General features: G+C 49.0%; 13 non-coding genes and 2 pseudogenes across 13 annotated transcripts; all 15 read left to right on the top strand.

Moving 5' to 3' along the window:
- Positions 1–906: 906 nt before the first annotated feature.
- On the top strand, positions 907–1,097 carry LOC142281421 (U2 spliceosomal RNA). Its single transcript, XR_012743510.1, has one exon. It is a non-coding gene; the product is annotated as a U2 spliceosomal RNA (small nuclear RNA).
- Positions 1,098–2,214: 1,117 nt separating this feature from the next.
- On the top strand, positions 2,215–2,405 carry LOC142281420 (U2 spliceosomal RNA). The gene has a single exon (XR_012743509.1). It is a non-coding gene; the product is annotated as a U2 spliceosomal RNA (small nuclear RNA).
- A 1,117-nt stretch (positions 2,406–3,522) lies between these two features.
- Positions 3,523–3,713, top strand: LOC142281516 (U2 spliceosomal RNA). Its single transcript, XR_012743600.1, has one exon. It is a non-coding gene; the product is annotated as a U2 spliceosomal RNA (small nuclear RNA).
- Positions 3,714–4,830: 1,117 nt separating this feature from the next.
- LOC142281419 (U2 spliceosomal RNA) lies at positions 4,831–5,021 on the top strand. Its single transcript, XR_012743508.1, has one exon. It is a non-coding gene; the product is annotated as a U2 spliceosomal RNA (small nuclear RNA).
- A 1,117-nt stretch (positions 5,022–6,138) lies between these two features.
- Positions 6,139–6,329, top strand: LOC142281418 (U2 spliceosomal RNA). The gene has a single exon (XR_012743507.1). It is a non-coding gene; the product is annotated as a U2 spliceosomal RNA (small nuclear RNA).
- Positions 6,330–7,446: 1,117 nt separating this feature from the next.
- On the top strand, positions 7,447–7,637 carry LOC142281417 (U2 spliceosomal RNA). The gene has a single exon (XR_012743506.1). It is a non-coding gene; the product is annotated as a U2 spliceosomal RNA (small nuclear RNA).
- Positions 7,638–8,754: 1,117 nt separating this feature from the next.
- Positions 8,755–8,945, top strand: LOC142281392 (U2 spliceosomal RNA). Its single transcript, XR_012743483.1, has one exon. It is a non-coding gene; the product is annotated as a U2 spliceosomal RNA (small nuclear RNA).
- Positions 8,946–10,062: 1,117 nt separating this feature from the next.
- Positions 10,063–10,253, top strand: LOC142281414 (U2 spliceosomal RNA). Its single transcript, XR_012743505.1, has one exon. It is a non-coding gene; the product is annotated as a U2 spliceosomal RNA (small nuclear RNA).
- A 1,117-nt stretch (positions 10,254–11,370) lies between these two features.
- LOC142281413 (U2 spliceosomal RNA) lies at positions 11,371–11,561 on the top strand. The gene has a single exon (XR_012743504.1). It is a non-coding gene; the product is annotated as a U2 spliceosomal RNA (small nuclear RNA).
- Positions 11,562–12,678: 1,117 nt separating this feature from the next.
- Positions 12,679–12,869, top strand: LOC142281412 (U2 spliceosomal RNA). The gene has a single exon (XR_012743503.1). It is a non-coding gene; the product is annotated as a U2 spliceosomal RNA (small nuclear RNA).
- A 1,117-nt stretch (positions 12,870–13,986) lies between these two features.
- Positions 13,987–14,177, top strand: LOC142281410 (U2 spliceosomal RNA). Its single transcript, XR_012743501.1, has one exon. It is a non-coding gene; the product is annotated as a U2 spliceosomal RNA (small nuclear RNA).
- A 1,117-nt stretch (positions 14,178–15,294) lies between these two features.
- Positions 15,295–15,485, top strand: LOC142281409 (U2 spliceosomal RNA). The gene has a single exon (XR_012743500.1). It is a non-coding gene; the product is annotated as a U2 spliceosomal RNA (small nuclear RNA).
- Positions 15,486–16,602: 1,117 nt separating this feature from the next.
- Positions 16,603–16,706, top strand: LOC142281534 (U2 spliceosomal RNA; annotated as a pseudogene).
- Positions 16,707–22,136: 5,430 nt separating this feature from the next.
- On the top strand, positions 22,137–22,342 carry LOC142281519 (U2 spliceosomal RNA; annotated as a pseudogene).
- A 1,117-nt stretch (positions 22,343–23,459) lies between these two features.
- Positions 23,460–23,650, top strand: LOC142281408 (U2 spliceosomal RNA). The gene has a single exon (XR_012743498.1). It is a non-coding gene; the product is annotated as a U2 spliceosomal RNA (small nuclear RNA).
- The last annotated feature ends 82 nt before the right edge of the window (positions 23,651–23,732 follow it).

Below are 23,732 nucleotides of genomic sequence, written 5' to 3'. Positions count from 1 at the left end.
GATCCCTTTTGGACAAAGTGGAGTCAGATGCTGCAGTGACCACAGGTGTGAGAGGATCTACAATTGGCATCTGGTGTTATCTCTCTGCTTCCACTCCAAATAAAGTTACCTGTTGTTACCTGAACGTCAAATACTAAGAATGGGCGGCCTATGAAAGAATTAGTACTTTCATTAAGTATACTAAACCGGCTAATTGGGAATAGACAAACTGTAAAAAGCCCTCTGAGAAAGCCCCTCTCTAACCTTTGTTAGTAAGCTTTTCTGTAGCCTGCCTGTTGATGTATTTTCGGTTTGAACAGTGCACAACATGAAGAGACGGAACACTGGCGGCTTGTCACAATGCCCCCCGATGACATCACAATAGCGCTGCTGCCTAGAAAACAAGCTGCGCAGAAGAAGTTGTTCTTTGGGTGGGAGGGTGGGCTAGTGGAAGGAGGGGGCAATCTCTTTTTTTCCCGGGTGGTAGGGGGATGACAGGAGAAGGGAAGCGGGTGGTGAGAAAGGTACAGAGGGCAGGGTTTGGGGGCTGGGAAGGAAAGGGAAAAGATTAGGGTTTGGGGATGATGAAAGGGCTTTCTACGGGTAAGGATGGCAAAGGGTGGCAGTGACGGAAAGTCAGGCAACCTGTCCTGTCCGTCTTTTTGTATCGTGAATTGGAAAGACTGCAAGGGGGAGGGGAGTTGCTTGCGCCCTAAAGGAGGAGTTATTCAGATTCATTGCAGTGGGCGGCGGCTGCAAAACGCACCATTCTTCTTGTTTTTGCTCTGCAAAGCAGCCTTTTCAAGGGTTGGCTTGGGTGACAAAATGTCTTGTGTAGGCGTGGGTTTGTCTCCCTCTCGCTCTCTCTCCCTAAGATGTGTCCGGCATAGGCCAGGGTGCCACTCGAGGCCCAAACCAATTCTGGTTATCGCTTCTCGGCCTTTTGGCTAAGATCAAGTGTAGTATCTGTTCTTATCAGTTTAATATCTGATACGTCCCCTATCTGGGGACCATATATTAAATGGATTTTTAGAACAGGGAGATGGAAAAAGAGCTTGCTCTGTCCACTCCACGCATTGACCTGGTATTGCAGTACCTCCAGGAACGGTGCACCCCTTCTTAACCCAGTTTCCAAAAGCAGAACTCGATTCACCTGATTCATATTAGCCCGATTAGCGAATTGAAATGAATTTTTATCTAACACACTTTTTACTTGCTTTATTCATCCAAATAGCAAACTCATCACCACTCAACTTCACCAACTCTGCTATGTCCCGTGCAGTATCTTGTTGTCAGTCTAATCTAGATCATGTGTAATTGAATGGAATAGATCCCTTTTGGACAAAGTGGAGTCAGATGCTGCAGTGACCACAGGTGTGAGAGGATCTACAATTGGCATCTGGTGTTATCTCTCTGCTTCCACTCCAAATAAAGTTACCTGTTGTTACCTGAACGTCAAATACTAAGAATGGGCGGCCTATGAAAGAATTAGTACTTTCATTAAGTATACTAAACCGGCTAATTGGGAATAGACAAACTGTAAAAAGCCCTCTGAGAAAGCCCCTCTCTAACCTTTGTTAGTAAGCTTTTCTGTAGCCTGCCTGTTGATGTATTTTCGGTTTGAACAGTGCACAACATGAAGAGACGGAACACTGGCGGCTTGTCACAATGCCCCCCGATGACATCACAATAGCGCTGCTGCCTAGAAAACAAGCTGCGCAGAAGAAGTTGTTCTTTGGGTGGGAGGGTGGGCTAATGGAAGGAGGGGGCAATCTCTTTTTTTCCCGGGTGGTAGGGGGATGACAGGAGAAGGGAAGCGGGTGGTGAGAAAGGTACAGAGGGCAGGGTTTGGGGGCTGGGAAGGAAAGGGAAAAGATTAGGGTTTGGGGATGATGAAAGGGCTTTCTACGGGTAAGGATGGCAAAGGGTGGCAGTGACGGAAAGTCAGGCAACCTGTCCTGTCCGTCTTTTTGTATCGTGAATTGGAAAGACTGCAAGGGGGAGGGGAGTTGCTTGCGCCCTAAAGGAGGAGTTATTCAGATTCATTGCAGTGGGCGGCGGCTGCAAAACGCACCATTCTTCTTGTTTTTGCTCTGCAAAGCAGCCTTTTCAAGGGTTGGCTTGGGTGACAAAATGTCTTGTGTAGGCGTGGGTTTGTCTCCCTCTCGCTCTCTCTCCCTAAGATGTGTCCGGCATAGGCCAGGGTGCCACTCGAGGCCCAAACCAATTCTGGTTATCGCTTCTCGGCCTTTTGGCTAAGATCAAGTGTAGTATCTGTTCTTATCAGTTTAATATCTGATACGTCCCCTATCTGGGGACCATATATTAAATGGATTTTTAGAACAGGGAGATGGAAAAAGAGCTTGCTCTGTCCACTCCACGCATTGACCTGGTATTGCAGTACCTCCAGGAACGGTGCACCCCTTCTTAACCCAGTTTCCAAAAGCAGAACTCGATTCACCTGATTCATATTAGCCCGATTAGCGAATTGAAATGAATTTTTATCTAACACACTTTTTACTTGCTTTATTCATCCAAATAGCAAACTCATCACCACTCAACTTCACCAACTCTGCTATGTCCCGTGCAGTATCTTGTTGTCAGTCTAATCTAGATCATGTGTAATTGAATGGAATAGATCCCTTTTGGACAAAGTGGAGTCAGATGCTGCAGTGACCACAGGTGTGAGAGGATCTACAATTGGCATCTGGTGTTATCTCTCTGCTTCCACTCCAAATAAAGTTACCTGTTGTTACCTGAACGTCAAATACTAAGAATGGGCGGCCTATGAAAGAATTAGTACTTTCATTAAGTATACTAAACCGGCTAATTGGGAATAGACAAACTGTAAAAAGCCCTCTGAGAAAGCCCCTCTCTAACCTTTGTTAGTAAGCTTTTCTGTAGCCTGCCTGTTGATGTATTTTCGGTTTGAACAGTGCACAACATGAAGAGACGGAACACTGGCGGCTTGTCACAATGCCCCCCGATGACATCACAATAGCGCTGCTGCCTAGAAAACAAGCTGCGCAGAAGAAGTTGTTCTTTGGGTGGGAGGGTGGGCTAGTGGAAGGAGGGGGCAATCTCTTTTTTTCCCGGGTGGTAGGGGGATGACAGGAGAAGGGAAGCGGGTGGTGAGAAAGGTACAGAGGGCAGGGTTTGGGGGCTGGGAAGGAAAGGGAAAAGATTAGGGTTTGGGGATGATGAAAGGGCTTTCTACGGGTAAGGATGGCAAAGGGTGGCAGTGACGGAAAGTCAGGCAACCTGTCCTGTCCGTCTTTTTGTATCGTGAATTGGAAAGACTGCAAGGGGGAGGGGAGTTGCTTGCGCCCTAAAGGAGGAGTTATTCAGATTCATTGCAGTGGGCGGCGGCTGCAAAACGCACCATTCTTCTTGTTTTTGCTCTGCAAAGCAGCCTTTTCAAGGGTTGGCTTGGGTGACAAAATGTCTTGTGTAGGCGTGGGTTTGTCTCCCTCTCGCTCTCTCTCCCTAAGATGTGTCCGGCATAGGCCAGGGTGCCACTCGAGGCCCAAACCAATTCTGGTTATCGCTTCTCGGCATTTTGGCTAAGATCAAGTGTAGTATCTGTTCTTATCAGTTTAATATCTGATACGTCCCCTATCTGGGGACCATATATTAAATGGATTTTTAGAACAGGGAGATGGAAAAAGAGCTTGCTCTGTCCACTCCACGCATTGACCTGGTATTGCAGTACCTCCAGGAACGGTGCACCCCTTCTTAACCCAGTTTCCAAAAGCAGAACTCGATTCACCTGATTCATATTAGCCCGATTAGCGAATTGAAATGAATTTTTATCTAACACACTTTTTACTTGCTTTATTCATCCAAATAGCAAACTCATCACCACTCAACTTCACCAACTCTGCTATGTCCCGTGCAGTATCTTGTTGTCAGTCTAATCTAGATCATGTGTAATTGAATGGAATAGATCCCTTTTGGACAAAGTGGAGTCAGATGCTGCAGTGACCACAGGTGTGAGAGGATCTACAATTGGCATCTGGTGTTATCTCTCTGCTTCCACTCCAAATAAAGTTACCTGTTGTTACCTGAACGTCAAATACTAAGAATGGGCGGCCTATGAAAGAATTAGTACTTTCATTAAGTATACTAAACCGGCTAATTGGGAATAGACAAACTGTAAAAAGCCCTCTGAGAAAGCCCCTCTCTAACCTTTGTTAGTAAGCTTTTCTGTAGCCTGCCTGTTGATGTATTTTCGGTTTGAACAGTGCACAACATGAAGAGACGGAACACTGGCGGCTTGTCACAATGCCCCCCGATGACATCACAATAGCGCTGCTGCCTAGAAAACAAGCTGCGCAGAAGAAGTTGTTCTTTGGGTGGGAGGGTGGGCTAGTGGAAGGAGGGGGCAATCTCTTTTTTTCCCGGGTGGTAGGGGGATGACAGGAGAAGGGAAGCGGGTGGTGAGAAAGGTACAGAGGGCAGGGTTTGGGGGCTGGGAAGGAAAGGGAAAAGATTAGGGTTTGGGGATGATGAAAGGGCTTTCTACGGGTAAGGATGGCAAAGGGTGGCAGTGACGGAAAGTCAGGCAACCTGTCCTGTCCGTCTTTTTGTATCGTGAATTGGAAAGACTGCAAGGGGGAGGGGAGTTGCTTGCGCCCTAAAGGAGGAGTTATTCAGATTCATTGCAGTGGGCGGCGGCTGCAAAACGCACCATTCTTCTTGTTTTTGCTCTGCAAAGCAGCCTTTTCAAGGGTTGGCTTGGGTGACAAAATGTCTTGTGTAGGCGTGGGTTTGTCTCCCTCTCGCTCTCTCTCCCTAAGATGTGTCCGGCATAGGCCAGGGTGCCACTCGAGGCCCAAACCAATTCTGGTTATCGCTTCTCGGCCTTTTGGCTAAGATCAAGTGTAGTATCTGTTCTTATCAGTTTAATATCTGATACGTCCCCTATCTGGGGACCATATATTAAATGGATTTTTAGAACAGGGAGATGGAAAAAGAGCTTGCTCTGTCCACTCCACGCATTGACCTGGTATTGCAGTACCTCCAGGAACGGTGCACCCCTTCTTAACCCAGTTTCCAAAAGCAGAACTCGATTCACCTGATTCATATTAGCCCGATTAGCGAATTGAAATGAATTTTTATCTAACACACTTTTTACTTGCTTTATTCATCCAAATAGCAAACTCATCACCACTCAACTTCACCAACTCTGCTATGTCCCGTGCAGTATCTTGTTGTCAGTCTAATCTAGATCATGTGTAATTGAATGGAATAGATCCCTTTTGGACAAAGTGGAGTCAGATGCTGCAGTGACCACAGGTGTGAGAGGATCTACAATTGGCATCTGGTGTTATCTCTCTGCTTCCACTCCAAATAAAGTTACCTGTTGTTACCTGAACGTCAAATACTAAGAATGGGCGGCCTATGAAAGAATTAGTACTTTCATTAAGTATACTAAACCGGCTAATTGGGAATAGACAAACTGTAAAAAGCCCTCTGAGAAAGCCCCTCTCTAACCTTTGTTAGTAAGCTTTTCTGTAGCCTGCCTGTTGATGTATTTTCGGTTTGAACAGTGCACAACATGAAGAGACGGAACACTGGCGGCTTGTCACAATGCCCCCCGATGACATCACAATAGCGCTGCTGCCTAGAAAACAAGCTGCGCAGAAGAAGTTGTTCTTTGGGTGGGAGGGTGGGCTAGTGGAAGGAGGGGGCAATCTCTTTTTTTCCCGGGTGGTAGGGGGATGACAGGAGAAGGGAAGCGGGTGGTGAGAAAGGTACAGAGGGCAGGGTTTGGGGGCTGGGAAGGAAAGGGAAAAGATTAGGGTTTGGGGATGATGAAAGGGCTTTCTACGGGTAAGGATGGCAAAGGGTGGCAGTGACGGAAAGTCAGGCAACCTGTCCTGTCCGTCTTTTTGTATCGTGAATTGGAAAGACTGCAAGGGGGAGGGGAGTTGCTTGCGCCCTAAAGGAGGAGTTATTCAGATTCATTGCAGTGGGCGGCGGCTGCAAAACGCACCATTCTTCTTGTTTTTGCTCTGCAAAGCAGCCTTTTCAAGGGTTGGCTTGGGTGACAAAATGTCTTGTGTAGGCGTGGGTTTGTCTCCCTCTCGCTCTCTCTCCCTAAGATGTGTCCGGCATAGGCCAGGGTGCCACTCGAGGCCCAAACCAATTCTGGTTATCGCTTCTCGGCCTTTTGGCTAAGATCAAGTGTAGTATCTGTTCTTATCAGTTTAATATCTGATACGTCCCCTATCTGGGGACCATATATTAAATGGATTTTTAGAACAGGGAGATGGAAAAAGAGCTTGCTCTGTCCACTCCACGCATTGACCTGGTATTGCAGTACCTCCAGGAACGGTGCACCCCTTCTTAACCCAGTTTCCAAAAGCAGAACTCGATTCACCTGATTCATATTAGCCCGATTAGCGAATTGAAATGAATTTTTATCTAACACACTTTTTACTTGCTTTATTCATCCAAATAGCAAACTCATCACCACTCAACTTCACCAACTCTGCTATGTCCCGTGCAGTATCTTGTTGTCAGTCTAATCTAGATCATGTGTAATTGAATGGAATAGATCCCTTTTGGACAAAGTGGAGTCAGATGCTGCAGTGACCACAGGTGTGAGAGGATCTACAATTGGCATCTGGTGTTATCTCTCTGCTTCCACTCCAAATAAAGTTACCTGTTGTTACCTGAACGTCAAATACTAAGAATGGGCGGCCTATGAAAGAATTAGTACTTTCATTAAGTATACTAAACCGGCTAATTGGGAATAGACAAACTGTAAAAAGCCCTCTGAGAAAGCCCCTCTCTAACTTTTGTTAGTAAGCTTTTCTGTAGCCTGCCTGTTGATGTATTTTCGGTTTGAACAGTGCACAACATGAAGAGACGGAACACTGACGGCTTGTCACAATGCCCCCCGATGACATCACAATAGCGCTGCTGCCTAGAAAACAAGCTGCGCAGAAGAAGTTGTTCTTTGGGTGGGAGGGTGGGCTAGTGGAAGGAGGGGGCAATCTCTTTTTTTCCCGGGTGGTAGGGGGATGACAGGAGAAGGGAAGCGGGTGGTGAGAAAGGTACAGAGGGCAGGGTTTGGGGGCTGGGAAGGAAAGGGAAAAGATTAGGGTTTGGGGATGATGAAAGGGCTTTCTACGGGTAAGGATGGCAAAGGGTGGCAGTGACGGAAAGTCAGGCAACCTGTCCTGTCCGTCTTTTTGTATCGTGAATTGGAAAGACTGCAAGGGGGAGGGGAGTTGCTTGCGCCCTAAAGGAGGAGTTATTCAGATTCATTGCAGTGGGCGGCGGCTGCAAAACGCACCATTCTTCTTGTTTTTGCTCTGCAAAGCAGCCTTTTCAAGGGTTGGCTTGGGTGACAAAATGTCTTGTGTAGGCGTGGGTTTGTCTCCCTCTCGCTCTCTCTCCCTAAGATGTGTCCGGCATAGGCCAGGGTGCCACTCGAGGCCCAAACCAATTCTGGTTATCGCTTCTCGGCCTTTTGGCTAAGATCAAGTGTAGTATCTGTTCTTATCAGTTTAATATCTGATACGTCCCCTATCTGGGGACCATATATTAAATGGATTTTTAGAACAGGGAGATGGAAAAAGAGCTTGCTCTGTCCACTCCACGCATTGACCTGGTATTGCAGTACCTCCAGGAACGGTGCACCCCTTCTTAACCCAGTTTCCAAAAGCAGAACTCGATTCACCTGATTCATATTAGCCCGATTAGCGAATTGAAATGAATTTTTATCTAACACACTTTTTACTTGCTTTATTCATCCAAATAGCAAACTCATCACCACTCAACTTCACCAACTCTGCTATGTCCCGTGCAGTATCTTGTTGTCAGTCTAATCTAGATCATGTGTAATTGAATGGAATAGATCCCTTTTGGACAAAGTGGAGTCAGATGCTGCAGTGACCACAGGTGTGAGAGGATCTACAATTGGCATCTGGTGTTATCTCTCTGCTTCCACTCCAAATAAAGTTACCTGTTGTTACCTGAACGTCAAATACTAAGAATGGGCGGCCTATGAAAGAATTAGTACTTTCATTAAGTATACTAAACCGGCTAATTGGGAATAGACAAACTGTAAAAAGCCCTCTGAGAAAGCCCCTCTCTAACCTTTGTTAGTAAGCTTTTCTGTAGCCTGCCTGTTGATGTATTTTCGGTTTGAACAGTGCACAACATGAAGAGACGGAACACTGGCGGCTTGTCACAATGCCCCCCGATGACATCACAATAGCGCTGCTGCCTAGAAAACAAGCTGCGCAGAAGAAGTTGTTCTTTGGGTGGGAGGGTGGGCTAGTGGAAGGAGGGGGCAATCTCTTTTTTTCCCGGGTGGTAGGGGGATGACAGGAGAAGGGAAGCGGGTGGTGAGAAAGGTACAGAGGGCAGGGTTTGGGGGCTGGGAAGGAAAGGGAAAAGATTAGGGTTTGGGGATGATGAAAGGGCTTTCTACGGGTAAGGATGGCAAAGGGTGGCAGTGACGGAAAGTCAGGCAACCTGTCCTGTCCGTCTTTTTGTATCGTGAATTGGAAAGACTGCAAGGGGGAGGGGAGTTGCTTGCGCCCTAAAGGAGGAGTTATTCAGATTCATTGCAGTGGGCGGCGGCTGCAAAACGCACCATTCTTCTTGTTTTTGCTCTGCAAAGCAGCCTTTTCAAGGGTTGGCTTGGGTGACAAAATGTCTTGTGTAGGCGTGGGTTTGTCTCCCTCTCGCTCTCTCTCCCTAAGATGTGTCCGGCATAGGCCAGGGTGCCACTCGAGGCCCAAACCAATTCTGGTTATCGCTTCTCGGCCTTTTGGCTAAGATCAAGTGTAGTATCTGTTCTTATCAGTTTAATATCTGATACGTCCCCTATTTGGGGACCATATATTAAATGGATTTTTAGAACAGGGAGATGGAAAAAGAGCTTGCTCTGTCCACTCCACGCATTGACCTGGTATTGCAGTACCTCCAGGAACGGTGCACCCCTTCTTAACCCAGTTTCCAAAAGCAGAACTCGATTCACCTGATTCATATTAGCCCGATTAGCGAATTGAAATGAATTTTTATCTAACACACTTTTTACTTGCTTTATTCATCCAAATAGCAAACTCATCACCACTCAACTTCACCAACTCTGCTATGTCCCGTGCAGTATCTTGTTGTCAGTCTAATCTAGATCATGTGTAATTGAATGGAATAGATCCCTTTTGGACAAAGTGGAGTCAGATGCTGCAGTGACCACAGGTGTGAGAGGATCTACAATTGGCATCTGGTGTTATCTCTCTGCTTCCACTCCAAATAAAGTTACCTGTTGTTACCTGAACGTCAAATACTAAGAATGGGCGGCCTATGAAAGAATTAGTACTTTCATTAAGTATACTAAACCGGCTAATTGGGAATAGACAAACTGTAAAAAGCCCTCTGAGAAAGCCCCTCTCTAACCTTTGTTAGTAAGCTTTTCTGTAGCCTGCCTGTTGATGTATTTTTGGTTTGAACAGTGCACAACATGAAGAGACGGAACACTGGCGGCTTGTCACAATGCCCCCCGATGACATCACAATAGCGCTGCTGCCTAGAAAACAAGCTGCGCAGAAGAAGTTGTTCTTTGGGTGGGAGGGTGGGCTAGTGGAAGGAGGGGGCAATCTCTTTTTTTCCCGGGTGGTAGGGGGATGACAGGAGAAGGGAAGCGGGTGGTGAGAAAGGTACAGAGGGCAGGGTTTGGGGGCTGGGAAGGAAAGGGAAAAGATTAGGGTTTGGGGATGATGAAAGGGCTTTCTACGGGTAAGGATGGCAAAGGGTGGCAGTGACGGAAAGTCAGGCAACCTGTCCTGTCCGTCTTTTTGTATCGTGAATTGGAAAGACTGCAAGGGGGAGGGGAGTTGCTTGCGCCCTAAAGGAGGAGTTATTCAGATTCATTGCAGTGGGCGGCGGCTGCAAAACGCACCATTCTTCTTGTTTTTGCTCTGCAAAGCAGCCTTTTCAAGGGTTGGCTTGGGTGACAAAATGTCTTGTGTAGGCGTGGGTTTGTCTCCCTCTCGCTCTCTCTCCCTAAGATGTGTCCGGCATAGGCCAGGGTGCCACTCGAGGCCCAAACCAATTCTGGTTATCGCTTCTCGGCCTTTTGGCTAAGATCAAGTGTAGTATCTGTTCTTATCAGTTTAATATCTGATACGTCCCCTATCTGGGGACCATATATTAAATGGATTTTTAGAACAGGGAGATGGAAAAAGAGCTTGCTCTGTCCACTCCACGCATTGACCTGGTATTGCAGTACCTCCAGGAACGGTGCACCCCTTCTTAACCCAGTTTCCAAAAGCAGAACTCGATTCACCTGATTCATATTAGCCCGATTAGCGAATTGAAATGAATTTTTATCTAACACACTTTTTACTTGCTTTATTCATCCAAATAGCAAACTCATCACCACTCAACTTCACCAACTCTGCTATGTCCCGTGCAGTATCTTGTTGTCAGTCTAATCTAGATCATGTGTAATTGAATGGAATAGATCCCTTTTGGACAAAGTGGAGTCAGATGCTGCAGTGACCACAGGTGTGAGAGGATCTACAATTGGCATCTGGTGTTATCTCTCTGCTTCCACTCCAAATAAAGTTACCTGTTGTTACCTGAACGTCAAATACTAAGAATGGGCGGCCTATGAAAGAATTAGTACTTTCATTAAGTATACTAAACCGGCTAATTGGGAATAGACAAACTGTAAAAAGCCCTCTGAGAAAGCCCCTCTCTAACCTTTGTTAGTAAGCTTTTCTGTAGCCTGCCTGTTGATGTATTTTCGGTTTGAACAGTGCACAACATGAAGAGACGGAACACTGGCGGCTTGTCACAATGCCCCCCGATGACATCACAATAGCGCTGCTGCCTAGAAAACAAGCTGCGCAGAAGAAGTTGTTCTTTGGGTGGGAGGGTGGGCTAATGGAAGGAGGGGGCAATCTCTTTTTTTCCCGGGTGGTAGGGGGATGACAGGAGAAGGGAAGCGGGTGGTGAGAAAGGTACAGAGGGCAGGGTTTGGGGGCTGGGAAGGAAAGGGAAAAGATTAGGGTTTGGGGATGATGAAAGGGCTTTCTACGGGTAAGGATGGCAAAGGGTGGCAGTGACGGAAAGTCAGGCAACCTGTCCTGTCCGTCTTTTTGTATCGTGAATTGGAAAGACTGCAAGGGGGAGGGGAGTTGCTTGCGCCCTAAAGGAGGAGTTATTCAGATTCATTGCAGTGGGCGGCGGCTGCAAAACGCACCATTCTTCTTGTTTTTGCTCTGCAAAGCAGCCTTTTCAAGGGTTGGCTTGGGTGACAAAATGTCTTGTGTAGGCGTGGGTTTGTCTCCCTCTCGCTCTCTCTCCCTAAGATGTGTCCGGCATAGGCCAGGGTGCCACTCGAGGCCCAAACCAATTCTGGTTATCGCTTCTCGGCCTTTTGGCTAAGATCAAGTGTAGTATCTGTTCTTATCAGTTTAATATCTGATACGTCCCCTATCTGGGGACCATATATTAAATGGATTTTTAGAACAGGGAGATGGAAAAAGAGCTTGCTCTGTCCACTCCACGCATTGACCTGGTATTGCAGTACCTCCAGGAACGGTGCACCCCTTCTTAACCCAGTTTCCAAAAGCAGAACTCGATTCACCTGATTCATATTAGCCCGATTAGCGAATTGAAATGAATTTTTATCTAACACACTTTTTACTTGCTTTATTCATCCAAATAGCAAACTCATCACCACTCAACTTCACCAACTCTGCTATGTCCCGTGCAGTATCTTGTTGTCAGTCTAATCTAGATCATGTGTAATTGAATGGAATAGATCCCTTTTGGACAAAGTGGAGTCAGATGCTGCAGTGACCACAGGTGTGAGAGGATCTACAATTGGCATCTGGTGTTATCTCTCTGCTTCCACTCCAAATAAAGTTACCTGTTGTTACCTGAACGTCAAATACTAAGAATGGGCGGCCTATGAAAGAATTAGTACTTTCATTAAGTATACTAAACCGGCTAATTGGGAATAGACAAACTGTAAAAAGCCCTCTGAGAAAGCCCCTCTCTAACCTTTGTTAGTAAGCTTTTCTGTAGCCTGCCTGTTGATGTATTTTCGGTTTGAACAGTGCACAACATGAAGAGACGGAACACTGGCGGCTTGTCACAATGCCCCCCGATGACATCACAATAGCGCTGCTGCCTAGAAAACAAGCTGCGCAGAAGAAGTTGTTCTTTGGGTGGGAGGGTGGGCTAGTGGAAGGAGGGGGCAATCTCTTTTTTTCCCGGGTGGTAGGGGGATGACAGGAGAAGGGAAGCGGGTGGTGAGAAAGGTACAGAGGGCAGGGTTTGGGGGCTGGGAAGGAAAGGGAAAAGATTAGGGTTTGGGGATGATGAAAGGGCTTTCTACGGGTAAGGATGGCAAAGGGTGGCAGTGACGGAAAGTCAGGCAACCTGTCCTGTCCGTCTTTTTGTATCGTGAATTGGAAAGACTGCAAGGGGGAGGGGAGTTGCTTGCGCCCTAAAGGAGGAGTTATTCAGATTCATTGCAGTGGGCGGCGGCTGCAAAACGCACCATTCTTCTTGTTTTTGCTCTGCAAAGCAGCCTTTTCAAGGGTTGGCTTGGGTGACAAAATGTCTTGTGTAGGCGTGGGTTTGTCTCCCTCTCGCTCTCTCTCCCTAAGATGTGTCCGGCATAGGCCAGGGTGCCACTCGAGGCCCAAACCAATTCTGGTTATCGCTTCTCGGCCTTTTGGCTAAGATCAAGTGTAGTATCTGTTCTTATCAGTTTAATATCTGATACGTCCCCTATCTGGGGACCATATATTAAATGGATTTTTAGAACAGGGAGATGGAAAAAGAGCTTGCTCTGTCCACTCCACGCATTGACCTGGTATTGCAGTACCTCCAGGAACGGTGCACCCCTTCTTAACCCAGTTTCCAAAAGCAGAACTCGATTCACCTGATTCATATTAGCCCGATTAGCGAATTGAAATGAATTTTTATCTAACACACTTTTTACTTGCTTTATTCATCCAAATAGCAAACTCATCACCACTCAACTTCACCAACTCTGCTATGTCCCGTGCAGTATCTTGTTGTCAGTCTAATCTAGATCATGTGTAATTGAATGGAATAGATCCCTTTTGGACAAAGTGGAGTCAGATGCTGCAGTGACCACAGGTGTGAGAGGATCTACAATTGGCATCTGGTGTTATCTCTCTGCTTCCACTCCAAATAAAGTTACCTGTTGTTACCTGAACGTCAAATACTAAGAATGGGCGGCCTATGAAAGAATTAGTACTTTCATTAAGTATACTAAACCGGCTAATTGGGAATAGACAAACTGTAAAAAGCCCTCTGAGAAAGCCCCTCTCTAACCTTTGTTAGTAAGCTTTTCTGTAGCCTGCCTGTTGATGTATTTTCGGTTTGAACAGTGCACAACATGAAGAGACGGAACACTGGCGGCTTGTCACAATGCCCCCCGATGACATCACAATAGCGCTGCTGCCTAGAAAACAAGCTGCGCAGAAGAAGTTGTTCTTTGGGTGGGAGGGTGGGCTAGTGGAAGGAGGGGGCAATCTCTTTTTTTCCCGGGTGGTAGGGGGATGACAGGAGAAGGGAAGCGGGTGGTGAGAAAGGTACAGAGGGCAGGGTTTGGGGGCTGGGAAGGAAAGGGAAAAGATTAGGGTTTGGGGATGATGAAAGGGCTTTCTACGGGTAAGGATGGCAAAGGGTGGCAGTGACGGAAAGTCAGGCAACCTGTCCTGTCCGTCTTTTTGTATCGTGAATTGGAAAGACTGCAAGGGGGAGGGGAGTTGCTTGCGCCCTAAAGGAGGAGTTATTCAGATTCATTGCAGTGGGCGGCGGCTGCAAAACGCACCATTCTTCTTGTTTTTGCTCTGCAAAGCAGCCTTTTCAAGGGTTGGCTTGGGTGACAAAATGTCTTGTGTAGGCGTGGGTTTGTCTCCCTCTCGCTCTCTCTCCCTAAGATGTGTCCGGCATAGGCCAGGGTGCCACTCGAGGCCCAAACCAATTCTGGTTATCGCTTCTCGGCCTTTTGGCTAAGATCAAGTGTAGTATCTGTTCTTATCAGTTTAATATCTGATACGTCCCCTATCTGGGGACCATATATTAAATGGATTTTTAGAACAGGGAGATGGAAAAAGAGCTTGCTCTGTCCACTCCACGCATTGACCTGGTATTGCAGTACCTCCAGGAACGGTGCACCCCTTCTTAACCCAGTTTCCAAAAGCAGAACTCGATTCACCTGATTCATATTAGCCCGATTAGCGAATTGAAATGAATTTTTATCTAACACACTTTTTACTTGCTTTATTCATCCAAATAGCAAACTCATCACCACTCAACTTCACCAACTCTGCTATGTCCCGTGCAGTATCTTGTTGTCAGTCTAATCTAGATCATGTGTAATTGAATGGAATAGATCCCTTTTGGACAAAGTGGAGTCAGATGCTGCAGTGACCACAGGTGTGAGAGGATCTACAATTGGCATCTGGTGTTATCTCTCTGCTTCCACTCCAAATAAAGTTACCTGTTGTTACCTGAACGTCAAATACTAAGAATGGGCGGCCTATGAAAGAATTAGTACTTTCATTAAGTATACTAAACCGGCTAATTGGGAATAGACAAACTGTAAAAAGCCCTCTGAGAAAGCCCCTCTCTAACCTTTGTTAGTAAGCTTTTCTGTAGCCTGCCTGTTGATGTATTTTCGGTTTGAACAGTGCACAACATGAAGAGACGGAACACTGGCGGCTTGTCACAATGCCCCCCGATGACATCACAATAGCGCTGCTGCCTAGAAAACAAGCTGCGCAGAAGAAGTTGTTCTTTGGGTGGGAGGGTGGGCTAGTGGAAGGAGGGGGCAATCTCTTTTTTTCCCGGGTGGTAGGGGGATGACAGGAGAAGGGAAGCGGGTGGTGAGAAAGGTACAGAGGGCAGGGTTTGGGGGCTGGGAAGGAAAGGGAAAAGATTAGGGTTTGGGGATGATGAAAGGGCTTTCTACGGGTAAGGATGGCAAAGGGTGGCAGTGACGGAAAGTCAGGCAACCTGTCCTGTCCGTCTTTTTGTATCGTGAATTGGAAAGACTGCAAGGGGGAGGGGAGTTGCTTGCGCCCTAAAGGAGGAGTTATTCAGATTCATTGCAGTGGGCGGCGGCTGCAAAACGCACCATTCTTCTTGTTTTTGCTCTGCAAAGCAGCCTTTTCAAGGGTTGGCTTGGGTGACAAAATGTCTTGTGTAGGCGTGGGTTTGTCTCCCTCTCGCTCTCTCTCCCTAAGATGTGTCCGGCATAGGCCAGGGTGCCACTCGAGGCCCAAACCAATTCTGGTTATCGCTTCTCGGCCTTTTGGCTAAGATCAAGTGTAGTATCTGTTCTTATCAGTTTAATATCTGATACGTCCCCTATCTGGGGACCATATATTAAATGGATTTTTAGAACAGGGAGATGGAAAAAGAGCTTGCTCTGTCCACTCCACGCATTGACCTGGTATTGCAGTACCTCCAGGAACGGTGCACCCCTTCTTAACCCAGTTTCCAAAAGCAGAACTCGATTCACCTGATTCATATTAGCCCGATTAGCGAATTGAAATGAATTTTTATCTAACACACTTTTTACTTGCTTTATTCATCCAAATAGCAAACTCATCACCACTCAACTTCACCAACTCTGCTATGTCCCGTGCAGTATCTTGTTGTCAGTCTAATCTAGATCATGTGTAATTGAATGGAATAGATCCCTTTTGGACAAAGTGGAGTCAGATGCTGCAGTGACCACAGGTGTGAGAGGATCTACAATTGGCATCTGGTGTTATCTCTCTGCTTCCACTCCAAATAAAGTTACCTGTTGTTACCTGAACGTCAAATACTAAGAATGGGCGGCCTATGAAAGAATTAGTACTTTCATTAAGTATACTAAACCGGCTAATTGGGAATAGACAAACTGTAAAAAGCCCTCTGAGAAAGCCCCTCTCTAACCTTTGTTAGTAAGCTTTTCTGTAGCCTGCCTGTTGATGTATTTTCGGTTTGAACAGTGCACAACATGAAGAGACGGAACACTGGCGGCTTGTCACAATGCCCCCCGATGACATCACAATAGCGCTGCTGCCTAGAAAACAAGCTGCGCAGAAGAAGTTGTTCTTTGGGTGGGAGGGTGGGCTAGTGGAAGGAGGGGGCAATCTCTTTTTTTCCCGGGTGGTAGGGGGATGACAGGAGAAGGGAAGCGGGTGGTGAGAAAGGTACAGAGGGCAGGGTTTGGGGGCTGGGAAGGAAAGGGAAAAGATTAGGGTTTGGGGATGATGAAAGGGCTTTCTACGGGTAAGGATGGCAAAGGGTGGCAGTGACGGAAAGTCAGGCAACCTGTCCTGTCCGTCTTTTTGTATCGTGAATTGGAAAGACTGCAAGGGGGAGGGGAGTTGCTTGCGCCCTAAAGGAGGAGTTATTCAGATTCATTGCAGTGGGCGGCGGCTGCAAAACGCACCATTCTTCTTGTGTTTGCTCTGCAAAGCAGCCTTTTCAAGGGTTGGCTTGGGTGACAAAATGTCTTCTGTAGGCGTGGGTTTGTCTCCCTCTCGCTCTCTCTCCCTAAGATGTGTCCGGCATAGGCCAGGGTGCCACTCGAGGCCCAAACCAATTCTGGTTATCGCTTCTCGGCCTTTTGGCTAAGATCAAGTGTAGTATCTGTTCTTATCAGAACAAACTGAGCTAGCTACACTTGACGAGATACGATCAGGGAGACAAGCTCCGAAGCCCAGCCGAGACCGAAAGAGGGAGATCGGACGGAAGAAGAGCTTGGCAGAAAGAAGCAAGAAGACGAAGGCTCGGAGAAGACTTGGGGAGACCAGAGGAACTTCGAGGAGGAACACAGCGGGAGAAGACACCCGGAGAAGAATCCAAGATCCAGCTCCGGGAACTCAAGCAGGAACCAGCCATGGCAAGCAAGCCAGAGAAGGCAGCCAGGAAGGCTCAGGACCCAGGGACCTCCAGGAAGGCTCATCCAGAGGCTTCTTCGGCCCAAGAGGCCCCTACCTCCGACGCCAGCCAGCCGGAGGGAGCCCGGACGCCGCCTGAAAAGGCTCCAACCCTGGAGCCTTGGATGCGGCAGACGGTCGCCCTGAAGCTAAAGGCGGTGGATGGTAGGTTGCCGGACATGTCCAGCGACGTGTTCTGCAAGAAGATGATTCTGGATCAGGGCTTCTCCAGGGCGGAAACCCTGAGTGTCCAGACCTTCATGACTGGCATTTTTCTGGTAACCTTTGCCACGGTGAATGCCTGCAGGAGATACTGGGAGGCGATGAACGCAGCGATGCCGGACTCCCCTTTTCATTCTTTTTTAGGATCCTGTCCTATACAGAGGGATGAGAAGAGGATCACGGTCTCCATGCGGAACCCGCACACCCCAGGAAGAGACATCTCCACGTTCCTGGGACGTCTCTGCACAGTGGTGAGGGAGCCATCCCACATCCTTAACGGCAACGGATTCTGGACGGGTAAGTGGTCAGTAACCGTTCGACTCTACAGGGAACCAGCATCCGAGGATGGTCTCCAGCACCTGCCCCCGACATTCTCTCTGGGAAACTCCTATGGTCTCATCTACTACCCGGACATGCCACACAACTGCAGGAAATGTGGCGGGAAAGGGCATTCGATGAAGACCTGCAAGGAGGACGCCTGCAGGGTTTGCCGGGTGACAGGACACAGCTCCAAGGACTGCCCAAAGAAGAAGACTTGCAACCTATGTGGACAGGCGGACCACCTTTACAAGGACTGCCCACAGCGGGAGAAATCCTGGGCAAGGGTTGCCGCGGCGACCCAGTATCGGGTAGTCACAGCTTCGTCGACCAAGGCAGCTACGACCAAGGCCACAGAGGCCAAGGACAAGGCGGCCAAGAACCCGGCGACCGTGGCTCCAGCCGATGCCCCAGCAGCCACGGAGTCCAGGGAAAAGAAGGGTAAGAAAACTGCTGCCCCCTCCCTGGTCCCCCCCCCCTGTCACCCCTGTCCAAACCCCTCCCCCCCCGGCCAACCCTACTGAGGATTCCACTACCTCCACCTCATTTCCCTACTCCTCAGCTGGTCTCCTCACCCCCCCCCCAAAGCCCACTCTCCCTCCCCAGACCATGAGAGCAGAGGGCCTCAGCACTCTTGCACTTTTCACCGAGGAGGATTTTCCAGCTCTTGTCTCCTCAGGTACAGGCCAAAGGAAAAGGAAGGTGGAAGATAGTCCTGTCGCAGAACCGTCCAAGCTGTTCATTGTGGACCTTAACCCACCCCAGGAAGAGGAGGATGGCCTCCTCCCAGAACCGGACGTGTTGGAGCAGATGGTGGAGTCCCTTGTGGCCGAAGAAGAAATGGAGGAGTCGGAAGCCACTGAGGCACCATCCCTGCTTGATCAGCTAGCAGAAGAGGGTCTGCTGGAGATACCCTTACCAGCAGGTGCCAAAGAGGAAGAACCGCCCGACCGGAGTGGTAACTAAGGCACACCGCCTGCTCTAACTTTCTCTTTCCTCCAATGACTGCTAACATTAACATCTTTTCCATTAATGTTAGGAGCATCAGAGACAAGTTCCGACGTCAGACAATTTTTGCGTTCCTTAACACTCAGTCTAGTGATGTATTTTTCCTGCAGGAATGCTCCCTTCCCTCCTCTAGGTCCTTCAACCATCTGGCCAGGGAGTGGACCCATGGCCCATCCTACTGGTCTGGCGGGGGCGACTGTAGGTCCGCGGGGGTCGCCGTGCTGATCAGGGGAAGCGCCTTCACATTGGACTCTGTTCAGGAAATCGTCTGCGGCAGGTTACTGCTCGTGGATGGCACCTGGGCGGGAGAACCTGTCAGGTTCATCAATGTGTATGCTTCTCCTGTGAAGAGCGATCGACTGGAGCTCCTCCAAGCCCTGCGCCCTCAGCTCGCTACCGCCAGGACGGTAGTGATGGCCGGGGATTTCAACTGCCCGATTGAGGAGGATGGACGCAGTTCTGGAACGGCTGCCAAGTTGGACGTCACATCCAAACTGCTCATTGAGATGGTGACCGAAGCCTCTCTTGTGGACGTTGTTGGCTCCATCGGACACGGATCCGTGAACTATTCATGGTGCCGATCCGATGGCTCGCTGCGTTCCAGGATTGACTTTGTGTTTACCTCTCGGGCGGTTGGGCGGAGTGGGCACTCGATGGTCCCCTGCTTCTTCTCTGACCACAGAGCCATTCACTTTCAAGGTGTGCTGGGCCATGGCTTCCCCATTGGCCCGGGCTCCTGGAAGCTGAACTGCTCTCTGCTGGAAAAGGGTGAGATTCTGGAGGAGCTTAGAGCTGCCTACTCCACGTGGCGGGCCTACAAGGCGGGCTTCCAGTCTGTTTCTGACTGGTGGGAATACGTTAAACTCGAGTTCCGTTTCTTCTTTCAGGCAAAGAGTCAACAACAGGCGTGTCTGAAGAGGAGGGACTTCAGGAGACTCCAGCGTGAGCTGCGTTCCCTGCAGGACCTTCTTCGATGCGGCTGGGACGTGAGAGAGGAGCTGGAGGAGACTAAGAGGAGCCTGAAAAGGCACTTCGAGGAGGAGTCCGAGCGAATTGTCTTCCGTTCCAAAGTGGAGAACCTGGAGAAGGGTGAGAAATGTAACTCGTTCTTTTTCAGGAAACTCCACGCCGGTCACACGCCCATGAATGAACTACGAGACGAGAGTGGAAACATGCGACGCGGGAAAGAGAACGTGATGAAGGTCGTCAGCGACTTCTACAGCGAACTCTACGCCCGCAAGACTACTGACCCCGAGGCCGCCGATAAGTTCCTGTCAGGTATCACTAACCATCTTGACCCTGCAGACGCGGCGGCCATGGATGTTCCTCTGACGGTGGACGAGCTGCTCTCGGCCGCCAAATCCTTTAGTTCTGGCAGGACACCGGGCAGTGACGGCCTCCCAGCAGAGCTCTATGTAGCGCTGGGGGACCTAATCTGTCCGGACCTGTTAGGGCTGTATGAGGAGATGGTGGTGGAGGGCAGAATGCCTCCATCTCTGAGGGAAGGAATGGTCACGATCCTGTACAAGCGTAAAGGAGAGAGGTGCGACCTGAAGAATTGGCGTCCCATCACCCTTCTGAACGTCGACTACAAGATCCTGGCCAAGACGATGGCAACGAGATTGAAGACTGTTATCGGACGGATCATCCACCCGGATCAGACCTGCGGCATCCCCGGACGTCGCATCGCAGACAGCCTGGCTCTCATGCGGGACACGGTCGAGTACATCAAAGCCCGCCGGGTGCACGCAGCCCTGATCTCGTTGGATCAGGAAAAGGCCTTCGACCGTGTTTCCCATGAGTTCCTGGGCAAAGCTCTGCACAGGTTAGGTTTGGGTAACATGTTTTGCTTGTATGTCCAACTAATGTATTTTGATATTCACAGCTCGGTATTGGTGAACGGCTGGAAGACTGACCCCTTCCCGGTCCTCTCAGGGGTCAGACAAGGCTGTCCTCTGTCACCTCTTCTTTTTGTTTGTGTTATAGAACTCTTTGCAGAGGCTATCCGGCGGAATGGAGAGATCAGAGGGATCACCGCACCAGGACCAGAACGCTTCGAGGTCAAGTGCTCGCTCTACATGGACGACGTGACCGTCTTCTGCGCGGACCGGCGCTCAGTCGACACCCTCGTCCAGACCTGTGAGACCTTCGGACGGGCTTCGGGAGCCAAAGTCAACTGCGGGAAGTCGGAAGCCATGCTCTTCGGGGACTGGCAGCCGGCCTCTTCCGCCCCCTTCCCTTTCAGCATCCAGCCGGATTTCATCAAGGTTCTTGGAGTCTGGTTCGGGAAGGAAGGAGCAGCCCTCAAGTCCTGGGAGGAACGCTTGACCAAGATCACCCAACGGATCGGTCTGTGGAGCCTCAGACGCCTCACCTGTGAGGGCAAAGCACTGGTCCTGCGTAACGAGGTACTGCCCGTGCTGCAGTACACGGCCCAGGCCTGGCCCCCCCTTGCCACCGTGTGCAGGGCCATTACCAGGACGGTGTTTCGTTTTGTCTGGGGATCCAAGATGGACAGAGTAAAGCGGAGCATCATGTACAAGGATCCTCGCAAGGGTGGGAAGGGCGTACCCGATATCCCCACCCTCCTGCGATCCTCCTTCGTATGTGACTGCGTTCGCCGAACTCTGCGAGTCAAGAGAGGTTCCGCGGGTGGGTCCATGTCTCGCTTCTTCCTGCTCCCCCTTTGGAGACGGTTAGGCTGGGACAAGTGGGACAGCTCCTTCCCCTACAACTGGACGGCGCCATGGTTCTACGGAGACGTGGTTCGGTTTGTGAGGGAACACCAACTGGAGGGACTCAAGCCTGATTTGTGGAAGCCAAAGACTATCCACAAACTCATCAGAGCCAAGGACGAAATGGAGAACATTCCAGGACTTCATCACGACACACTGGAGACTGTTTGGACAAACGTGTCATCGGCTGGATTGACCAACGGGCACAAGGACTTGTCATGGATGGCGATACAGGGCGGACTGCCCGTCCGGTCATTCATGCACGCCCGGAACCTGTGCAAAACCCGGTACTGCCCAAGGTGCCCCTTCGTGGAGGAAACATCGCTGCACGCCTTTTGGGACTGCCGTTTCGCACAGCGCCTGTTGGTTGCCCTGGAGGATGACCTGAGGAACTCCGTCCCCAGAGGGAGCCTATCGTACCATTCCGTACTTTATGGACTCTTCCCTGGGACTCACACCGTTGGAGCCATCCAGGAGGCTTGGCGCCTTATGAACTGCTTTAAGGACGCTATATGGGTCGCCAGGAACCGGCTCATCTTGAAGAGGGAGAGGATGTCTATCCAGGATTGCCGCAGGCTGACCCACAGCCTGCTCAGAGACTATTCCATCATGGACAGTCCGGACGACAGCGCCGAGGAGGAGGTTTAGACCTCTTCCATGCCCCCTCCCTCCTTTTCCCGTTATGTGCGTCTTTCAATAAAGCTTCGGGCCTGTGATTTCCCCACCCTATCCCCCTTTTCCCCTACCCCCATCCCCCAATCGCCGGTTCGTCGTTATTTATTGTCTAACTTTTTCTTTCAGCTTGAGTGTTATGGATAAGCATAGGAGGGTGATGTATAGTTTAGTGCGTCGTACTCTATGGCTATGTAAGAAGGATTGTATAGTTCTGTGTGTACGGGGCTGCGGCACTGTACACGGTTTGTTACCTTTTTGTGAGTAGTGCATGATAATAAAGATGCTGTTAAATCAAAAAAATCTGTTCTTATCAGTTTAATATCTGATACGTCCCCTATCTGGGGACCATATATTAAATGGATTTTTAGAACAGGGAGATGGAAAAAGAGCTTGCTCTGTCCACTCCACGCATTGACCTGGTATTGCAGTACCTCCAGGAACGGTGCACCCCTTCTTAACCCAGTTTCCAAAAGCAGAACTCGATTCACCTGATTCATATTAGCCCGATTAGCGAATTGAAATGAATTTTTATCTAACACACTTTTTACTTGCTTTATTCATCCAAATAGCAAACTCATCACCACTCAACTTCACCAACTCTGCTATGTCCCGTGCAGTATCTTGTTGTCAGTCTAATCTAGATCATGTGTAATTGAATGGAATAGATCCCTTTTGGACAAAGTGGAGTCAGATGCTGCAGTGACCACAGGTGTGAGAGGATCTACAATTGGCATCTGGTGTTATCTCTCTGCTTCCACTCCAAATAAAGTTACCTGTTGTTACCTGAACGTCAAATACTAAGAATGGGCGGCCTATGAAAGAATTAGTACTTTCATTAAGTATACTAAACCGGCTAATTGGGAATAGACAAACTGTAAAAAGCCCTCTGAGAAAGCCCCTCTCTAACCTTTGTTAGTAAGCTTTTCTGTAGCCTGCCTGTTGATGTATTTTCGGTTTGAACAGTGCACAACATGAAGAGACGGAACACTGGCGGCTTGTCACAATGCCCCCCGATGACATCACAATAGCGCTGCTGCCTAGAAAACAAGCTGCGCAGAAGAAGTTGTTCTTTGGGTGGGAGGGTGGGCTAGTGGAAGGAGGGGGCAATCTCTTTTTTTCCCGGGTGGTAGGGGGATGACAGGAGAAGGGAAGCGGGTGGTGAGAAAGGTACAGAGGGCAGGGTTTGGGGGCTGGGAAGGAAAGGGAAAAGATTAGGGTTTGGGGATGATGAAAGGGCTTTCTACGGGTAAGGATGGCAAAGGGTGGCAGTGACGGAAAGTCAGGCAACCTGTCCTGTCCGTCTTTTTGTATCGTGAATTGGAAAGACTGCAAGGGGGAGGGGAGTTGCTTGCGCCCTAAAGGAGGAGTTATTCAGATTCATTGCAGTGGGCGGCGGCTGCAAAACGCACCATTCTTCTTGTTTTTGCTCTGCAAAGCAGCCTTTTCAAGGGTTGGCTTGGGTGACAAAATGTCTTGTGTAGGCGTGGGTTTGTCTCCCTCTCGCTCTCTCTCCCTAAGATGTGTCCGGCATAGGCCAGGGTGCCACTCGAGGCCCAAACCAATTCTGGTTATCGCTTCTCGGCCTTTTGGCTAAGATCAAGTGTAGTATCTGTTCTTATCAGTTTAATATCTGATACGTCCCCTATCTGGGGACCATATATTAAATGGATTTTTAGAACAGGGAGATGGAAAAAGAGCTTGCTCTGTCCACTCCACGCATTGACCTGGTATTGCAGTACCTCCAGGAACGGTGCACCCCTTCTTAACCCAGTTTCCAAAAGCAGAACTCGATTCACCTGATTCATATTAGCCCGATTAGCGAATTGAAATGAATTTTTATCTA

Source organism: Anomaloglossus baeobatrachus, unplaced genomic scaffold, assembly GCF_048569485.1.
Source record: "Anomaloglossus baeobatrachus isolate aAnoBae1 unplaced genomic scaffold, aAnoBae1.hap1 Scaffold_475, whole genome shotgun sequence".
Lineage (NCBI taxonomy): Eukaryota > Metazoa > Chordata > Amphibia > Anura > Aromobatidae > Anomaloglossus > Anomaloglossus baeobatrachus.
The sequence above is the reverse complement of the archived record's forward strand: the minus strand, read 5'-3'. Positions and strand labels throughout refer to the sequence as shown.